The following is a 20795-nucleotide window of genomic DNA, read 5'->3' as shown; positions in this document are numbered from 1 at the left end:
AGTGGTCAACCAAATGCCAAAGGTAGTAAGGATGGTTACCTTAAAACAAAACATTACTCTCTCACTGTTGTTGCCCAAGGTAAACTACCTGTAGCACAAAAAGGTAAACTACCTGTAGCACAAACAGCAAATAACCTCAGATTATGCGCAAATATAGTTTGTATTTACTTTTTTGAGCACAGTGGTGTGAATCCAGACTGTGTCATGCATTCAACCAGATTAAATCAATGGGATTTAGGTTAGCCCATGATCCAAACTGGAGGGGGCAGTCATTGAAAAATATAATGATGATAAATTTCCCATACTTGGATCATAAAGCAATTTATGTTTTAGTCCACCGACTGCTCTGAAACAGAACTGTGACTAGCCTAAAGTAATATCTAACCTAATATATTCTGCTTGCAATTATTTCTTCAGAAGAATTACAGTGAATTTTTTTTATTTGTTTGTTTCACTGTGAATGTACAGTTCTCTTGCAGTTCCCTTTATTCACTCACACTATTTTATTAAGTTTCTGTTTTACAGTCTTCTAAACAAAGTGCCTTCCATTATTCTGAATTAATTTCCTTCACAATGTCTGACCCAAACCAGAAGGTGTGGGTCGTCATGACTACACCTAAATCCAGACTATTCCAAAATGAGTATTCCTAAATAAGAAGCACTGTCTTTATTTAGTAGCTGACTGAATAGCTCAGTGAGTGAGGTGTTGGTTGGGAGCTCAATTTCACTGTGTGCCCCAGAAGAACAGCCATCCCACATAGCCTTGGGCAAGCTGCACAGTTCCAGGGTACCCCCAGAAGAAGTGAATGGAAACCCTTCTATATATATAAAACACTGGAAAGGGTCACCATATGTCAGAAGTAATTAGGCAACATACACTAATTATCTTCAGTTATCTGGGATTATATGCAATACATGTTACAGAAAAAAAAATTTTTTGTAAGTGATAGGAATCCGAAGATCATGAAACATAAGGACTATTAAATTACCACCCGTACTAGAAATAAATCAGAATCTTGATTAAGTACATTTCTTTCCAATGACTATATAAATAGAGCATTGAGGACAATATTGCTTTCAGCAGCTGAACAAAAGGCTACTGTTCTTTTCCTGTATATCTGAACACTATCCTAGGACATGGTACAGTAGACCATATTAATCAACCACCTTGTTAAAGCTAAGCAGATTTGAGACTGAGGCAGTGCCTGGATGGGAGGATGCTTGAGATGGTTCTTCAGGTATGCCACATTGAGTTCAGCAATAGAAGAAAAGTGGGATACGCTACGCATGTACTAAAATGAAATATATGTATCTATATAGATTAGATATGTCACATGTCTATTTCTATTCACTGCAGTTCATGACCTTTTGGGTCCACTGTTTCATTTATAAAACTCTTACTTGGATTCCTTCATATGTTTGTTATTACATACAAAGTAATAATATCTGACAAGTTCTTTTGTTAGATCTTGTCCTTCAACTCTAGACTCAGCTTGAGCCAAAGCTTTGATATGAAGGAACAGCAATAAAAAGGTGCAACTGGTTAGCCTATTGAGAAGACAAGAGAAGAACGGCATGCTCCCAGGATTTATATATATTACAGCTTTTCAAAGGTTTATACTGCTCCACAATTATATAGAACTGTATTACATCAAGAAAAAGTAGAGAAGTTGATTTGAGCTGTCCTGGGGTGAAATAAGATTGCTAGAAAGGATTGTAGATGGTCAGTGAAAGGGGAAAAAACTCACCCAGGTAAGTGGCTAACAGCAAGACTCCTTTTAAAACAGGGAGAACTATTTATTCAAGTAGCAGCTATGATGTATGCACTATCTATTCTACTAGCTATACAGTCAGGACACTGTTCTGTCCCCCCTATTCTTCTCATCTGTGGTTGAGTTGAAAACATAATCAGCTATAAACAGACAAAAACCATTACAAAAGATCAAAGCAGAATGAAGTGGTTTAGACACAAGTCAAAACCCAAATGCTAATGTTGCAGATGAACTTGCAGTGAACCATATTGTGCATGAAATCATTTTGATCCAGTCCTAACTCTGCATCAAAATTAATGATATTATCCCATACAAAGACTGTATTTAAAAGTCTAGCTACAACAAAAATATCTAATGACAGCATTTCAACATAATAGGAGATAATGGAACATCTAAGTCAGTACAATTTGGGAGCATTGCAAATACCACAATATATATGAAGTATGCTTTGTTCATTCAAGGCAAGCAGAATCAGATGGAACAGCCTATGTATTTAAAAAGATAGAAAAGGCGATTATGTACAAGAGAACCAGAGATACAACCTGAGTTTGTTTTCCTTACATCAGTGCACCAATTTGCACAACCACTAAACAAGCTATTACAAAGTTTTAAAAGCCTCCTCCCAGTTCATTGTAAGAACTGGTGCAAAGAAATCAAGTAGGATCCAGCTATGTACTATTGTTTCATGACCTCTTTTAAGAAGATAACAAGTCTTTGAACATATGAAGAGTCAAACTACTGGTATATCTAAATCAGAATTATCTACACTTTCTAGGCTTCAATGAAATCTCATTCCCATCCTTCCCCACAGAATTTAGGTGCTTAGTGTTCAGGTGGTAATATAAATCAAATTTTAAAAGCCACCAGGGGCTGAAACTACAATCTCCTGAATGCAAAGCATATGCTCTGCTACTGAGCTATAGCCCTTGCCTGTATATATACAAGATGCTGCAGCATTACAATTTACAACTGAAGCATGAGCAGACTGTCCAAAATATAATTCTCCTATTTTGGAAATTACAGAAAACATGGTTCTGCCTGACATCTCTCAACTGGTTAGCGGGCACTTGCATGCTCACAAGAGAATAGATACAAGATCAACCAACCCAGGATCAAACATTCAATAAAGGAAATCCATCTCCCATTTTGAAAAGTGAATAGTTCTGGAAATGAGATGTGTGTGAGTTTCCCAGACCACAAAGAGAGGATCAGTTGAAGTTGTGCAAAGATAGACATTAAACATTGATCTTTTTGGGAAACTTATTATGAAAACATATAAGAATATGCAAGAAAAAAAAAACATTTATCTGTGACAATTACTGCTTACAAATTTGTAGATCAGCTGTGGACCCTGCTTCCTTAAGATAAGATGCAACAAGCTGAATTCTAATTTGCTCCAACCAAGGGCTAGAAGGGGAAGATTCAATTATTTCCAAAGCATTTTGAGTGCCAGTGCTGGCAAACAAAACAAAATAAACTCAAGAAAACCCAGCACTCCCCCAAAATTCAGTTTCGGGAAGCATTGCACAAACCCATGTTGAGAACATTTAAATGGCAGCTATCCTTGCAAAGTCTTTATCATGAAACAATGACATTGAATTGATCATTGTTTTCATTCCAGTGGTTTGGCAAAAATAAATAAATAAAACAACAACACACCCTTATTATGCAAGTTGTTTAAAATATTGTATTCACCACTGCAGGAAAAAAAATTGATTCCAGGCATGAAAATCAGAACATTTCATACATGTGGACGTTTTAATAGTTTTTAGACCAATATAAATAGATAGCATGCTTAGATGAAAACCATGACATTTCAAGAAAATATGTCTTACCACAACAAGGAGAAACCTGAAGCCAGAGCATGCGTAAGATTGTGAAACAATGGAATTGTTACTGATTGGGAATATTTTGTCCGGGGGCAGAGATTGTCTTCCAAGAGAAGTCAGGGATCTCAGACAAACCCATTTAAGGAAATATTCTTTTGGTTAAGTCCCTCTATTCTTGACAGAATGGAAACAATTCTGGAAGTATGCTACATGATAGAGAGCAATAGCCTTCGAAGATTACCCACCTAGAGAATGTCTGACCTTTAAACAGATGTTTCTAAAGTAGAACAATTTGCTGGAAACAGATCAAGTATTTTTTTATAAAGCTAGACTTGATCTAGCCTTTCATTCTGGGGTTGGAATGAGATGCAGAATCAGACTATCTGCACTCTAATGTTATTTATGGTCAGACATCTGAGAATAAAATTATCATTTAGCTTTAGCCAAAGGTAATACCTGGACAGAACCCTGAAGTTAACAACAGAGAGTGTTCACAGATTTCAAATATATGTGCAATGTGTCTCCATGGGAGGTAACCTTCAGGTGATTGCTTCCGAAAGATGGATATTCACTCACTCTTTGAATTCGACCACATGAAAGCAACCATTCCTCAACTGCTACTGAACAATAATCTCATTTAGGTGTCTTTGTATGAAGAACAAAGGGTAAGTGGCAATTTGTAGAGCATTAGATAAAAGAAAGAATGCTGTGCTCTCACCTCTAGGAATATTTTGGGGGGCTAGCTAATTCGCTGGAGATGTGATGTGGTACAGTGAAATTGACTATGTGAGGAAGCATCTAGGCAGTATCCTCACCTATGTTCAACCTACATATCTGTAAATAAAATGAAATATTCCAAATATTTCTAAGTCTTTGTTCAAAGGAGGACAACCCCAAGTAAATCTTCATTCTTACAGTTTCTCACTCCTGAGAGGGGTACAATATTCTACCAAAGCATGCTTTAAAAACCATCCAAGAAAACTCTCAGAAATGTGCTTGAGTAAAAGACTAGAAGGTAAAGAAGGAGAAATCCATTGCCAATTTTCGTACCAAACACACCACTCATGATACCTCCTGCACCATGCTTCTGTTTTAAAACAATATATAATTCCATGCTGTTAAGTAGACTTTGTGTTTTACTATTTTACTCTGTGTCTAACAACATTAATCCACACTTCAGAATGAGATGTCAGCCTTCAAAGGAAGGGGCCACATAAACACATCCCTAGAATTCAGAAGACTACAACACATCTACAACCCACACCCTCACAGAAATGATGGTATGGGTTTCTTTGCCTTTTACTGAAAAAGCTCCTGTGTGCCCTCAAGTTGCAAAAAAGTGGAGGGGTGGGGAAGGGAGATAAAATTTTAAAAAGGGAGGACTGGGTTGTTCAGAAGTGTTGGGGGTCTTAAAAATAAAAAAAAAGGCATAAACTGGATAGCGGAACCACAACAGCTGCTGTTGTGATGCACGGACTATTATATAGAATGTCACACCTTTCTCTGCCACTCTGTACATGCCACAACTTCCTTTCCTGGGATTTCTGATTATAGTTAATCAATCACAATTCTTGAGTCTACCTGCTGTAATTCGTTCATCTTCTCTTCTTGCTCTCTACAAACCAACCTTATTGAGTTAGAACATTGATCAGATATTGACAATAGCACCTAACTTTCATGTGACCTGAAAACTAGTGTAGTCCATTGATTTAGAGAATTCGGGAATTTTGGGTTCAAACTGTCATTGAGTCGCAAAGCTCAGTAGATTATCTTGAGCCAGTCATGCTGTCTCCACACAACCAACTTGAAGGGGTGGAGTACTGAAACAGGAAATTTGGGTGAAGAGACATGAAAGGAATGAAGCAGAGAATGCTATAAAATGGCATGCTCATGCAGGAAAGATGGGATTAAACTGTAAATTATTCAATGGAAAAATACACCTCTGGATAATAACAAAAGGACCATGTATCAAAGGACAAAATTCTTATGCATGTACTGCAGTAAGACAGTGTAAGACAGTAATCCAAGCCTGTATCAATAATTATCTTGCTCCAGGACTGAGCTCTGAACTGAAAATGAGGTCCTTCAGTAGGTGAAAAGTATAATCAGGGATGATCTGAGGCTATCTACAGATGCAATGAATTGGAAGATTTATTTAAATCACAGCGGATAAACAGGGAATAAGACGCACAAAATGAAGATGTGCCAATGTTACCTTGTTTCCCTAGACTCAGACATAAAAGTGTGCCAAAATTATCACTATCGCTTGGCAGATTTATAAATGTGTTGGATTCCGAAGACTATGTCACTGTTGTTGTTGTTGTTTAGTCATTAAGTCTTGTCTGACTCTTCGTGACCCCATGGACCAGAGCACGCCATGCCCACTATGACCACCGGGTCATAGTGGAGAGTTCTGACTAAACACGATCCACCCGAAGCAGGAACTGGCAATCCACTCCAGTATCTTTGCCAAGAAAACTCCATGAACAGAAACAAAAGACTATGTCACTATGCTCCTTCAATTGACAAATGGCAAAATACTTTTACCATCTGTTAATACAAGAAGGATGTTAGAATAGTCTGGTTATCTGTGTACGCCCAGACACCATGTTCTTCAAACAGTCAACAACAGGTAATTTACTACAGTACTTGTTAAAAATATTATTTGCTGTCATCTAGATTAAGAGTCTTATCCTTCATATTTTAAAATATGGCACCAAAACAGGTGTATGATATGATGGCAAACAACCTAACTAGAACTGCTTCTGGCTTCCAGATCAGGCTTCCTAGCCTGTAAATTTGTAAGAACATCTTCTCCTCTTAGAGTGATGATTTGTGCCAAGTTTCAATTAAAATCTGTATATGTTGGCTGCGTTTGTACTTTCATTTGAATTCTAGCAGTGACTGTATGTACTAAAAGCTTTTCTATATTCACAAGCATTTGCTGCTTCCTACCATTTATTATATGCTACGTAGAACAAAGGTGTTTTATTTCTCTGTCTGTTCAATTTACAGTAAATGCCAAGCCTATCATACAAAAAAAACTGATTAGGCCAGATGTGAAAATTGGTAGAAAACACATCAATATTCTAAAGTATGCCAGTGACACCATGTTACTGATAGCAACAACCTGAAGAGACTATTAATGAAAGTGAAATAAGAACATAAAAAACAAACATGATTATTGTTTGTGAATGGAGATAGAGCTGCAGGAAGGGTCATCCTCAACATCTTCCCCATGCTCTCTGGGTTCCAGCCACAGGTTGATAGAAGGCCATATGTGGTGCTGGGGCACTACTCACAGATGTCTATTGCCCCAGTGGTTTACATAACAAACGCTCAGAGGAGGGCACAGGGAAAAGACAGAAAGTTTTCCACTCAAGAGACTTCCCACCGAAAAGAAGCAATGAAAGGAGGAAAGATTGATTAGTCAGGGAAAACCAAGTTCAAGGTTGCTGATGAAGGAAACAAGGAGGAACGTGGGGCTGAAGAGAGAAAGAGAGATGATCTCCAGCCTATTTGTTCTTACTTTGCTGGTACCTCCATAGTCCCAACATTCCACCCAGTCAAATACTTTGGTTTATGTCAGCAGACTTCAAACCAGCAGTGGGCAAATCGGACAATCTACCTACTGAATGTGGCGATTACCAAGCTGCAACAATCAATCCAACCTTAACTCATCTAAGGCAGTGTACTACCAGAGAGATTTCAAAAGACTGTATCAAATGGACAAATACATTAAGGCCCCAGTGGTGAAATGAAACAAGGAGTAAGAGATTATTAAAAATGTCAAGAAAGGGACTGAGTGAAGACTTGCATGGCTTGTTGGTCTGCTATGTAAAATAATTCTGTAACCAATGTTCAGCTTGTTATACCAATCTCCGTATTTTTCTTAAAAGAAAGAGCAATCCTAGTGGACCTTCTGACCTCCCTCTGCCAGTGTATGGACTGGGTACCCTTACACAGCTGAATGAAATAATGACTCCAGAAGAATTGGAAGCCTTTAATGTTGATAATGGAGAAAAACTGAAATTGTTAAAAGATTTTCTGTATCTCAATTCAATCATCAATTCAAGTGAAGCCTAGAAATCCAGTACTGAGCACTGGAAGGGCAGCTACAAAGGAACTAAGTGTAGAATTCATTATTGGAAACCAAGGCCAAGGTCATCCATATTATGGCATTCCTGATTACCATGTCCTGATATGACAGCTGGCCAATGAAGAAAGCGACAGGAAAAATATTGATTCATTCATAATATGATATAAAAGGAGATCTTTACAGATATCACAGACTGCCACAAAGACCAGTAAGTGGGTTCTAGTTCAAGTTATGGCTGATCTGTCCCTAGAAGCTAAAATGACAAAACTGTGGCTATCATACTTTGAAACTAACATGAGAAGACAAGATTCACTGGAGAAGACAATAATGGTAGGAAAAATGAAAATACACTGGGAAGAGGAAGGCCTTACATGAGATGAATTGACTGAATAAAGCAAACCAGAGCATAGCATTGAGTTTGCAAGACTTGAACAGAGTTTTTAATGGTAGGACCATCTGGTTGTCATTAATCCATATGGACACCATCAAGTGAAAGTGACTTGAGAACACATAAGAAAAAGAAGTGCAACAATACTTTTTTCTTCCTTTTCTGAAAGGCATAAGAAGAGACAAATGGTTTATCTTACCAGTGGGATTGGGGGGGGGAAGCCTTTATTGTTAAATATTCTGTCATTACTCAAACAAACAGAAAGTCTCCTTAGGACAGGAATTATGCAATAGGCACAGAAACCACAATGTTATAATCTTGAACTTGACCTCATATTGCTTCTGAGATAAACTACAGGATAGCACCCTTTTAAAAATACAAAAGAAAAGTCATAATAAAGTTTTATAAACCAGAAAAATATGGAGAATGTTTAACTGTGTACAAAGAGTAATTTCCCTTAATTACAGCTACCTTACAAAATGCCACAGATAGACTAGAATTATGAAATAACAGATTGCAGGTTATTTGTGTCCTGACCACTCCAGGCAGAATAGCATCAGTAGGGTTGGGGAACTCTACTTTTTTGAGAAATATGCAGAACTCTAAAGGTCTGAACCCCCACAAAGAATCCAGTGAAAAATGGCCATAGACCAAAGGGGAAGAAGTTTGCAGCAAGAAAATAAAATACAAAGAAAGAATGGAAGGCACTGCTTACTAGCTGGTATACTAGACAGAAGAACTTAATATTGCAACAGTTTATGAAGAGGCTTTTAAAAAGCCAACAAAAGTGTAGAAACAGACTATTGGAAGCAGAATGCAAGGACATTCAAAATATGCTTTCCTAGAGTTGCCAGCACCACAAAGAAATTTAGTTGAAAAACATCTACACTACCCATAAACAAGTAGCATTCTCATTGTTAGAATACTTCTAGATACAAACTAGACTTTGTGTAAATAAATTTGCTGAGTAGCAGAGCCAATGTAACTATTTTTCTTAATTTAAAATGTAGTCCAGATGATACCTCATTCTATTACAGCATAAATGTTTTGTTTTTAAAAAGAATCACATAGAAGACATTAATGTTTTGCCCAGTCTACAGAATTCTGGCATCGAATAACTAGCTAAAGTTTAGAAAGCAATCTGAAGTCCTATTATCTTCTTAATTTTATACTATAAAAATATAGCCTATTTCAAACATTTTGAAATACAGAGGTTGTTAAAAGGAAGAATCACTTACTTGAGGGGGAAAAAAGCAACAACCTTAAAATCCACTTCATCATGCCATTGTTAGAGCAGCTACCTGGTAGATATCAACCTTAAAATAAAAAGAAAGAGCATTATCCAACTACAGTATGTGTCATGGATTACATACTGTAACCAGTATGTGTCATATACCAAAAATATTGATATATTGTATTATATCATTGTTTCTTCAGCTGTACTATTTCCTACCGTAGTTTTCTCTGTTTTGCCTGAAGATCTTCAGGGGATTTTCAAGCAAAATACTGAGATAAATTCTGGAACCATAATTCATAGACTATACCCCAGTTCCAACAGTGTGTCATGCACAATATGCCCTTGCTTCTCGTGCATCAGTGCAAGTATTACAAAATAGAGTACTGTATTCTGTTACAAAATACAAATGGTTTACATCAATAAACTGTTTTTTTGCTGTCAGCACAGGGTAACATCAGCATGCCTTGGATATTGGTCAGATTTCAGAACTGCACATATGGAATAAGTTAAATATCTCTGTTATAGAAATATTTGTTGAGATTTTGATATGAAAATGTATTAAATAATAATGTTGTATAGTTAAATGTAAAATGTCTGATTTTACTTGAGTCACTGTACTGATTGTATTCAGGTGTGGGTATCAAGGATTAAGACTTAATGTTGTATAGCTGTGGTACATGATGAAACTTTGTGAAACAGAAAATGAAGTAATGTATTTTTTATTGGTCACAGAACTGTATATAAGTCATGTGTAAAATGAATGTATTTATCTGCTGTAAGTCAGATCACTTTTTCCTATGCTGTGTGTTGCTTCATGTCATGTTATGCTGCCAGAGGAATGTCTATTCTCTATGTATATATGTAAACAGACTACGTTGGTTTTACTCTCTCAGTGTCATAGTGTCATAAGTATCTCTGCTAACCAATATCTACTTACTTTGCTGATGTTATGAAAATACACGTTATAATCAAAATTCTCAACAATATTATGCACAATTATTTAAATGTCTTCAAGTATTAAGGCAATGTTTTTACTGCTCTGGCAATGAATCAGTACTGAATTAATGTTGCATTAATTCTCCTGAACTTTGTGGGGTGGAATAAAGTATGCAATAAAAAACATCAGAGCAAACATTGCTAAGCATACAGCAGATATACAGCTGACATATTCTAAATACATCTTAAATAAAACTACGATACTTGTTACAACTTGGAAATCAACTTGTGTTACATCTGGGCCTGGACAGAAAAACATTTTGCATTTATCGTCGTCGTTTAGTCATGTCCAACTCTTCGTGACCCCATGAACCAGAGCACGCCAGGCCATCCTGTCTTCCGCTGCCTCCCGGAGTTGTGTCAAATTCATGTTGGTTGCTTCGCAGACAATGTCCAGCCATTTCATCCTCTGTCGTCCCCTTCTCCTCTTGCCTTCACACTTTCCTAACATCAAGGTCTTTTCCAAGGAGTCTTCTCTTCTCATCAGATAGCCAAAGTACTGGAGCCTCAGCTTCAGGATCTGTCCTTCCAGTGAGCACTCAGGTTTGATTTCCTTTAGAATTGATAGGTTTGTTCTCCTTGCAGTCCAGGGGACTCTCAAGAGCCTCCTCCAGCACCACAATTCAAAGGCATCTATTCTTTGGCAGTCAGGTTTCTTTATGGTCCAGCTCTCACTTCCATACATTACTACAGGAAAAACCATAGCTTTGACTATGCGGACTTTTGTGGTGATGTCTCTGCTTTTTAAGATGCTGTCGAGGTTTGTCATCGCTTTCCTCCCAAGAAGCAGGTGTCTTTTAATTTAATGGCTGCTGTCTCCATCTGCAGTGATCATGGAGCCCAAGAAAGCAAAATCTGTCACTGCCTCCATATCTTCCCCTTCTATTTCCCAGGAAGTAATGGGACCAGTGGCCATGATCTTAGGTTTTTTTTTTTAATGTTTTCAGACCATTTTTGGCACTCTCCTCTTTCACCCTCATTAAGAGGTTCTTTAATTCCTCCTCGCTTTCTGCCATCAGAGCGGTATCATCTGCATATCGGAGATTGTTGATATTTCTTCCGGTAATCTTAATTCCGGCTTGGGATTCCTCCAGTCCAGCCTTCCGCATGATGTATTCTGCTTATAAGTTAAATAAGCTGGGGGATAATATACAGCCTTGTCATACTCCTTTCCCAATTTTGAACCAAGTTTGCATTTATATTCCTGATCAATTCATTGCAATTACACTTCAAACTTTGTAAAATACTACCTGAAATTCTCTGAAAAGGAAATAGTGGGACCAAGAGGTGCATGTGATATCTTACTCTCTCTGAGACACTAGTGTTGTGTAGAAAAAGAAGTGTGCACTGTCTTGATACAGAATGTTGCTAGAAATCTCCCCAGGTACAAACTGATGCAAGCAGAAGTTCTGTAATTCTCCAGAGCTTGTGAGAAACTCTGCAACTTGGAAAGAATAAAAAGCAGTACGTAGATAACTGGAGAATCACTGCACAAGATCAGTCTAACATGCTGCTTAATTGTCACATGATTGAATCTCATGATATAATGAAAGAATATAATTCGTCTTTTTTTGCAAGCTGAAACAATAATTGAAACAATAATGTGGATGGTAAAACGCACGCACACCAATGGACACTAAGAACCCAGGTTGAATTTTCAGTATCACTTGGTAGGACTTGGAAAGTTTCCTCTTATGAATCTTGGAGAGCAGCCGCTAGTCACTATATAATCAAAAATAGAGTGGTATCTTGACGTACAAACATCCTGACTTACAACCGTTTCGAGTTACGAACAGCTCAGGTTGCAAAATTTTGCTTCGACTTGTGACCAGAGCTTCGACTTACAACCGAAAAAAAAAACGCAGGCAAGGCGGGGAAAGCGGGAAATTTGAACTGCTTTCAATTAACTGTTGGTCAGTGAAGAAGCTGCTTCTCTGTACCTCGTTCACCCCAGCGGTTAGAGAGTGTGGGTACAAAGAGAGACTTCAGACTGCTTGGTACTGTGCTGTATTTTTTTAGCTTTTTAAAACAAAATTGTTTTTTTGGATTTTGACTTTCTTTTTTAGAACAGAGAGACCACCTGTTCTGGCTGAGTGGTGTACAGGGTTTTTGCAGCATGGGTTTGGGCTGGGGAGGGTTATGTTTCTGTGATCTGATGAGTCTTGCAGTGTGGGTTTAAAAGGTGAAAATTATACTGCAATATTAAAATAAAATTAAATATGAGAATTAGACGATAATTTTAAAATGTAAAATTAGACTGAGAGATCTGTTTGCTGGAATAATGGCTGCTGGATTTATTGATTGATCGATTGATTTTTTGCTTTCTGTGGTTCCCAGGGTTTATGAACTGTGGCCTCTCTTTTGTTTTAAAAGTGTGGGTTTAAAATATGACTCCAAAGTCTTTTTGTTTTAAAATCAGAAACCTTTCTCTGAAGGGTTCTGGTTGGAATGGTGTAAAATGTGGTTTAGATTCAAGTCTCCCCCCCCCCTTGTCTTCTCTCTATCTATCTTCTCTTTTTTGGGCTTAACGGCACAGACCTTTGTCTGTTTACCCGAGGGATGACCTTCTTTCCTCTTTCCCCCATTGTTCCTTCCTTCCTTCCCTCCCTCCTTTCCTGCCCTTTTTTCAACCTAAGTCATCTTAGGTTAAAAGAAGAAAAATTCTCCCCCTAGTGGTAGAGGACGGATTAACCGCTTTTGCATTAGTTCCTATGGGAACAAACGCTTCGACTTGCAACCGGTGCCTCTACATACAAACAAAAAACAGCCGGAACGGATTAATCGGGTTTCAATGCATTTCAGTGGGAAATGCTGCTTCTACTTATGACCATTTCATCTTACGACCATCTTCTGGAACGGATTAAGTTCGTAATTTGAGGCACCACTCTATAGACAAAATTGAGATAGACTGACCAGTGGTTAAGGCAAAGCAATACTACTCTGCTCATACTTCAAAAGTGTATCACACAGAATGACTTCAGTCATTTTTGTATTCAGGGCAGGCTCCATCATATGTATGCTTCTGAGATACAACATCATGGAAATATAAAATTTAGAGAACAGTTATTCACAAAAGGGTTAGCAAATAAATATGAAAGTATGAATAAGTATCACTACTAAACTAGTTCCTATGAGGAGCAACAGATAAAACTTAGTGGTTAACAAGAAAGTGCTAAAATCTGGGGGGTTTTAAGGGTGGGAGAAGGAAACTGCCACTATGTGCAAAACAGTCCACTGACAAAATTAAATAACATTTGTGGGGAGAACACAATGCTTTTATCTTACTCCTATATCCCAAGAACAACTTACCAACCTTAACAACTATTGACACACAACGGACCACATAGCATGAAGACAGACAGTGACAAGGTTCTGATCTTATACATACTGTCCATTGATTGGCAGACAGCATTTACAGTTCCTGAAATGATACAAGTGTACACATTACAACATCAGAAGTTGCATTCTTTAATATGCCCCCACTGAGTATTCTTGTGGGCTGTTCTCCAGGTGGGTTGTTCTGCTAGTATGTTTGGTTCTTGACTAAATATAGTAATATCTTGCTTGTTGCTCATTCCAAGAAATTGCTCATTCCAAGAAAATGGAGCACTAACTGATTCAGCACTAAATGAAGTCATTTTAACATTATGCCTTATAGCACAGGTGAGAAAAAACAAGTAGATCAGACCCGTAGAAAAGCAGGTAAAGATTAAGCCCATGTGCGTGCACACCACTTTTAGGATTAAAGCTGCAGAACAGGAGGCAAAGGAGAATGCATCAGGGAATGAGGGCCACTTGGAATTCTAGAGACCCAGTCTACCTCCTTTAGCAGACTGGGCCCCCCACCAAGCAGCATAAAATGGATGCATGATTACACACACTGTAGCAGATCAGTGCTAAATGGGGCAGCACCATATAACCTATTACTCTACGGTGATTATTTGCCCTCAGCCATTACTTGAAAAGTTCCTTTGAAAAAATTGTGCTCTATTGACAATCCATTTTCATCTGCAAAATATATGGTAAGAAAGTACAGCTTTCCCCCCATTTACACTTACATCTAAGTTGACTGCCCAGAGGCCACAGTATTCTTCAGGTAGATTTGCACAATTATACACAGATTGCAGTACTTAATAGTGCCTGAGATGTGAATTTACAGTTTAATCCACTGTGCAACTATTTAACCAAACAGCTAGCAAATGACCCATGGCTGTTAATATGAAAAACATGAAGAGACACATCCAAAACTGTTAAAGAGATTATAAAATGGGAGTTAATTGGAGATGTGGCACTTCTTTCTGCAGGGCATTGCTAGAGCTTTTGTTTAACAAAACCAAGGGAAATCCCAATTCAACAGGGGTCCTCAGGGAAAAAAGAGAAAGGAAAAGGGACAAATCAAATATGTAAAACAGTCTCAGGCATTCTTTACTCATGTGAAAAGAATATAATGAATGCTTGACTGCTTTCAGGGAGAATATTTCATTCTTGCCAGTGGGTAGGTTTACAAAAGATGATATTTACATTTTCCTGCAACTTCTAATTTTCCCATTCATCATTTGCTAGACTCTCAAGAACTTAACACACTACATGGAATGTTTGCATATGCTTAATGATCCTTTTACCAAACAAATGTCTCAGATGCAAATGAGGAAATTAGTTAATATTGCTGATGCTGCTACATTGGATCCATTAATATCACACTGTGTCTCTGATTTATACAAGCCCCTTTCACATACAGTTTAAGAGAATAGCCTCAAATGAATATACATGATAGTTCCATTGTTTAAACCAAATAGATCAGGCCATGTAAATTGCGCAAAAGGAAACCTCCTGGAAACCATGCATATGCCAGTCTGAGCAACCTGGAGAAAAGAGCACTTTATAAGTGAAGCATACAAAACCTGTTATAAAGCATGGAGAATTGTGGAAATATTCCATTTTCGAACTTGGTTCCCATCCAATAGCATAGTGGTTCCCAAACTGCACTGTGATGCTCCACAGCAATGCCAAACGCAGCTGCAGTATCATTGGAAGTATTTCCACAGAATCCGCAGAAGTACTACTTAAGCCAGTCTCCCCCCCCCCCAAAGTATCATATTGGGGGAGCCATGGCCAGTGGCTAGTAAGTGAAGGGAAACATGAGTCAAAAAAAGTTTGGGAATCATTATGATAGCACAGTTACGCTTGCTTGCACACTTGACTGCTTACGTTACACACACAAGAGAATTCTGGCCATTGTATTAAAGCTTATTTAGTATAGCTGGATGTTTGATAATAAAGCTAGACTACAGGACATGTTGCTCAATTAAAAATGGCCTACTTGCAAAATGTAACTAGTGTTTGTTTGTTTTTAAAGAAAAACACTTAAGATTTATACAATCAAAGAAAGACCGAGCACATTTCTCACCACTTTTTCCAAAGTGCCAATATTTGAATCAATAGTTACAAAACTGTTCATGGTCATTCATAGTTTATTAACATTCAGGCTGGCCTGGCACAATTAGATTTTTAAACTGGGAATCTGGCCCTCTACGAATCTTTATCTTTTCAGTCTTCAGGCATAGCTCATCTGTAATATAAAATATTTCAGAATTGTGTGCCTGAAATACTACGCATGAAACTCATGACTATCTCCCAGTGCCTCACTGGGAAACAAAAGCAAGCTAGTTAGCAAAATACAGATTGAAACAAGTCTGCTGGCTAGTTCAGTCATTTAGGTATCTGGCTGTGGAGCCAGAATTTGGAAATTAGATTTACCACTGCACCTCCCTGACAAGAGCTGGACTCAATGATTCATAGGGTCCTCTCCATTTCTGTATTTCTAAGATGATGATGATGATGATTATATTTTAAAATGATTTTTATCCAGCCTTTCTCCCTCAGTGGGAATCTGAATAGGGGTACAAAATTAGAAAATGTTAAAAATATTGGCTTGAAAAATTGTTGCCTGGCATGGCAAGACTAGAGTAAGCTAATTGAACCAGTAGGAATTTGGTCATTCAGCTCTTTTGTTAAGTTTCATTGAGTCAATGGGCCTAATACCAGTTGTGATTTACTAAGCTAAGCAACAGGATTTAAGCCATTATTTTAAAACTATAAATCAGATTTTAAAAACTCCCCTCATTTTAGGTGCCTGCTGATTCTCCAGAAGCCTCTCTAGAGAAGGACATTTTCAGCTGCTGGTGGAAGGAAGGGAGGAAAGGGCTCTCAAGAGAGTTCCGATTATAATGACATGCTAACTCTTATCATTAAGTTCCACCCAAAGTGCTGCCGAGAATTTTCTGTTGTTATTGAAACAGGGAAAGTTTCTCCCATTCTTTTTTAAACTGTTTGTCTCCATGTCCCACTGGTGCCATTTACTTTATTATTTTATAATGATGATTTGCGTGTTTTACATTTTTCATATTAATCATTCTGAGTAGCAAAAAAGTGGCCTATTTTAAAGGATCCATTCATATTCACTAGAGATAAACTATTAAAAGCAAATACATAAATCCCAATGTAAGAGGCAAGCATATCTTCAGAAGTCTAAGGGATATATAAAACTCCCTCCTTAGCCTTCTCTCCTGATTGTGTTAGAGGTGCTTCTGCCTGTCATCTTATTTAGTGCTTCAGGTCAATCTAATTGAGACCTTTAAAATCAACAACACATCTTTGCTTTTCTTTCTTTCTTTTTTCTTTTTTGCTATCCTAAAGGTCTTTTACAAGAACATGAAAAGCCAAATGGGCACCCAATATTTCCTGCATGCCTCCATTTTATTTGAGTTTTTATTTATCCTGTTTTTCCCTGTATCCTGCTTCCCGTTCAGACTTCCATAGGAACTACTGTTCTCTAATAGCTGCCACCTAGTTAGAAACATTTGGTGGGTCGCCTCTATCTTCTTAATGGGTCAGCCAGTCCTCAGCTCACTGTACATTTGCTTTGCTTAACAAAAGTGCAAACCCCCCCCCAAAAAAAACCCCGAGTTTTGTGGAAATACTTTTTGCACAAATTGTGGCAACATCAACCCCCCCCCCAAAAAAAAAACACTGCTTCATTTTCATACCAAAGATACAGTGAGCCATCTGCTCCGGGTTAACAACAAATTGTCTTGATGTATCTTGCCCAGAATGAGTAGTTTACTTGGATTATCAAGCCAAATTCTCAAATTATCTTTATCTATGGTTAGAAAAACCATAATTCATGAAGTGTAGAACTGCAGGTTGTTCTTAAAGTGAAAAACAAGTTTTCACTGTATGCCTTTCGATGCAATAGAAAAGAGGCGAAGAAGTTCATTTGCCATCCTACAAACTACTAACACAGGTCTTTGTAAGAACAGCATTTGTTACAGTGAAAGCCTATATTTTGCACTGGTGCCATAATATAGGCTTGCAGCCAACTGTCATAGTAACTGCTGCCATTCCCATTTCCCATGATCCACATATCTCTACATATGAGGCAGATGATGCAGCAAGTCATGATGGGGGCGGGGGGGGGGAGAGACAATGCATGCCAACATGCTGCTGCAACTACGCGGTGGCCCTAACATCCCTGCCACAGTTGTAGGGAGGGAGGGCTTCTCTAGTGCTGGTCCATAGTATACAAATTTTGCTAAGCTTGGAGAGGTAAAATATTTCTTTGCCTCCTAATTTAAAGGAAGCTCAGTGTACGAAGCTGGACAATGCATATGATAAAAAGAGTTGTGTTAAAACTTGAAAGAAAACTAAATAGTAACATGAACACTTCACTAAGTGGCTTTCAACTACATATTCTTGTCATTCCCCCCGCCCTGCGTGAAAAATTGCCGTGCAACGCATGAATAAAGCTTATATCAAACTCAGCAGATGTATTTTGCTGTTGTTGCCAACACATTTCTCCTACATAAATCCCTGGAGTCTTGTACTATTTTGTTCCTGAAATGGAGGGCTTACATGCAGGAACCTTCCAAAGGATTCTCTCTCTTTTTTTGTTTTTTTAATTTTAAAAAAGCTGCTATACAATGAAAAGCTTTGATAAATACTAAAACACTGCCATCCTGAGTCCACTCAGCAGTACGTGCCACTGGCCAAGACCTATTTGGGCACTGGTGGAGTGTAATGTTCTGCTAGTGCAATAACGTAGGATCTTGATCTTATGCAAAGCATTGCTGCAATGTAAGCAGGGATCACCATTAGGAAAAGCTGGTTTACAGCTGTACAAGGAGATAGGGATACCTTTTTCTGCAAAGACTTCAAAAGTAAAAAAAAACTCTTGTGCTACATCTCTTTCACACCTGGTTCAACTCCAAGCTGGGTTCATGGGTTCAGTGGGACTCACTTAAACAAATAGAAAATTGCAACCTAAAACACATTCAACTGAGGAAAAAAGAAAGATTCTTGAAGGCTGTTCGCATGTTCTAGGACTCCCTATCCACAAGGTCTAGGCTGGCCCGTCCCTTGTTATTTTTTGCCAATGCAGAACTACTCTTTTTTTTTTTTTAATCCAGACATGCTTCTGCACATAAGCAGGTAATTGCTAAAGGGGGTGAGGGTTATTTTTTTCATTGCTGTTTAGTTCTTTTATTGTTGTGCTTTAAAATATGTTTTAATCAGTTTTGTTCATCTTGCATATTAAAAAAACATTTTGTGTTTGTACTGAATCCCTAAACATTATTTTTGGTATTAATGTGAGGTATACACCTAAGGAAACATGATTTGATTAAAAGTTGGAGGTGACTTGATGGCACATACAGTAAAAACCACAACAGCTTGTCATCATCTAGCAGTTAGGGCAGCTGATGTGAGATCTGTTCTCCATGCTAGTGCCAGGATACTAGCAGCTATAACCAATTACTGTACATTTTGGCCAATTAATTTTTTTAATAGTTGTTTGTGAAGCCATGCACAATAAACCAAGATAGGCCATTAATATTTACTTAACAAGATGCACAAATGTTGTCAAAAACTACATCCCAGTTGCTGGACTGTTCGAACTGAACGTCACTGTTTGAGCATCACTTTAGGGATGTGTGACTGCAAATGACGGGAGCAAGATAATAGTATTGTCAAGCCAGCAGCAGCGCATCTCCAGAGATTTTAGGGCCTATGATTGAAATCCGGGCCAGTATTGGAATGGCAAAGGGTCAGGTCACAAAGGACAAGCAAGGTTTGGGAAGTATAACTGCTTCAGCTGATTGTGGAAATAGGCCCAAGGATAATTTGAGTAAATGGGCTTCATATCCATGTAAAACCCAGCTGACCGGGTAATAATGAATGGGGAAGGGGTGGGAATTTGAAAGCTACCAGACATGTAGTCAGTAACCCTATTTTTACTAGGCTGAAACTCCACACAGCCTTATTTATAGCACAGATGCCACATGGGATAATTTTTCTAGTCTTATGCTTCCGCTTCGATATGCAGGTTCACTGCCAACTCATCAGAATGTCTTGTTTCTCTTCAAGTCCTGCACACCCCTACCAGGGCTTCAGCAACAAGAAGGCTCATAACTTGCAATGTGAGTGCTCTAGAACCCACTCTCAGCTAGCACAAGGTCTAAACAATATGTACCACTGGCTGTCTCCCCAGTCCTCTACTATGACTCCTGGCTTTTTTATATATGCTGATACCGTGCAGGTAGGAGACATATACAAACACTTCTGCAGCAACAGTCAGAAATGTTGGAGAATGCAGGGGTCCAACTTTTAAAGACATATTTCACAGAAACCAAAGCTTCTCCCCTTTCAGTGCTATCCATCCTGAGATTGGTCTCTCCATCTACAGACTCAGGAAAGCATGGAAATTCCTTGGAATTTCAGCCAGAACTCTAAAACCTGGCATCACTAGCAATTATCGTTAAAATGCTATCCATGTGAAATAAATCATCATCATCATCATGTTCCATCAAGTCAATTCTGACTTGTGGGGATCCTTTTCAGGGTTTTCCAGATAGAGATAACACAGAAGTAGTTTGCCATTCCCTTCTTCTGGGGTGCCCTGGGACTGTGCAGTTTCCCCAAAGCCTCACAGGCTGGCTCTTCTCCCAGAAGACACACTGGGGAATCAAGCTTCCAACCTCTGGCTCAGCAGCCAGATACCTAAACCACTGAGCTACCCAGCCAGCTAAAAGGTTGCACATCAGTTGGTATCTGCACTCACTTTGCAAAAAAATAATAATTCAAATTTACAAAATGAACAGATCAAAATGTGTAAGAGGAATGTAGTAAGAATTATTAATGTTTTGACAAAACAGAACTTCTCAAGAATCGAACAAATAGCAGATAGCACAGAGAAGGGATCAGAGTTAATAGTTATGTGAATGTACTCAATAGGGAAACACAAAAATCAATGCAAAATGTTTGCACCTGCATACAGAATCAGGAACCAAAGAAATAAAATGATGTGCAATTTGGGTCTCATTATATTTCCTTTAAAAATTCACAAAAAAAGGAGATGCTTTTGTTTTATATAAAACAACTGAGAAATTCAACATCGTGAGGGTGGCGAGCTGGTATCACA

The 20795-nt window shown here is 38.2% G+C and overlaps 1 protein-coding gene across 4 annotated transcripts in view; it reads right to left on the bottom strand.

Annotated features, from left to right (window-relative positions):
- SULF2 (sulfatase 2) overlaps positions 1-20795 on the bottom strand; it is a 336643-nt gene that overhangs the window by 298160 nt on the left and 17688 nt on the right. For 3 of the 4 annotated variants that reach the window (XM_078392669.1, XM_020779453.3, XM_078392670.1), the window contains exon 2: positions 9327-9404. The exons of the other annotated variant lie outside the window; for it this stretch is intronic. The gene's annotated coding sequence lies outside the window, so the exon portion shown is untranslated. The remainder of the gene's footprint in view (positions 1-9326; positions 9405-20795) is intronic. 4 annotated transcript variants of the gene reach the window in all.

The sequence above is a fragment of the Pogona vitticeps genome, chromosome 4, assembly GCF_051106095.1.
Source record: "Pogona vitticeps strain Pit_001003342236 chromosome 4, PviZW2.1, whole genome shotgun sequence".
Taxonomy (NCBI): domain Eukaryota; kingdom Metazoa; phylum Chordata; class Lepidosauria; order Squamata; family Agamidae; genus Pogona; species Pogona vitticeps.
The sequence above is the reverse complement of the archived record's forward strand: the minus strand, read 5'-3'. Positions and strand labels throughout refer to the sequence as shown.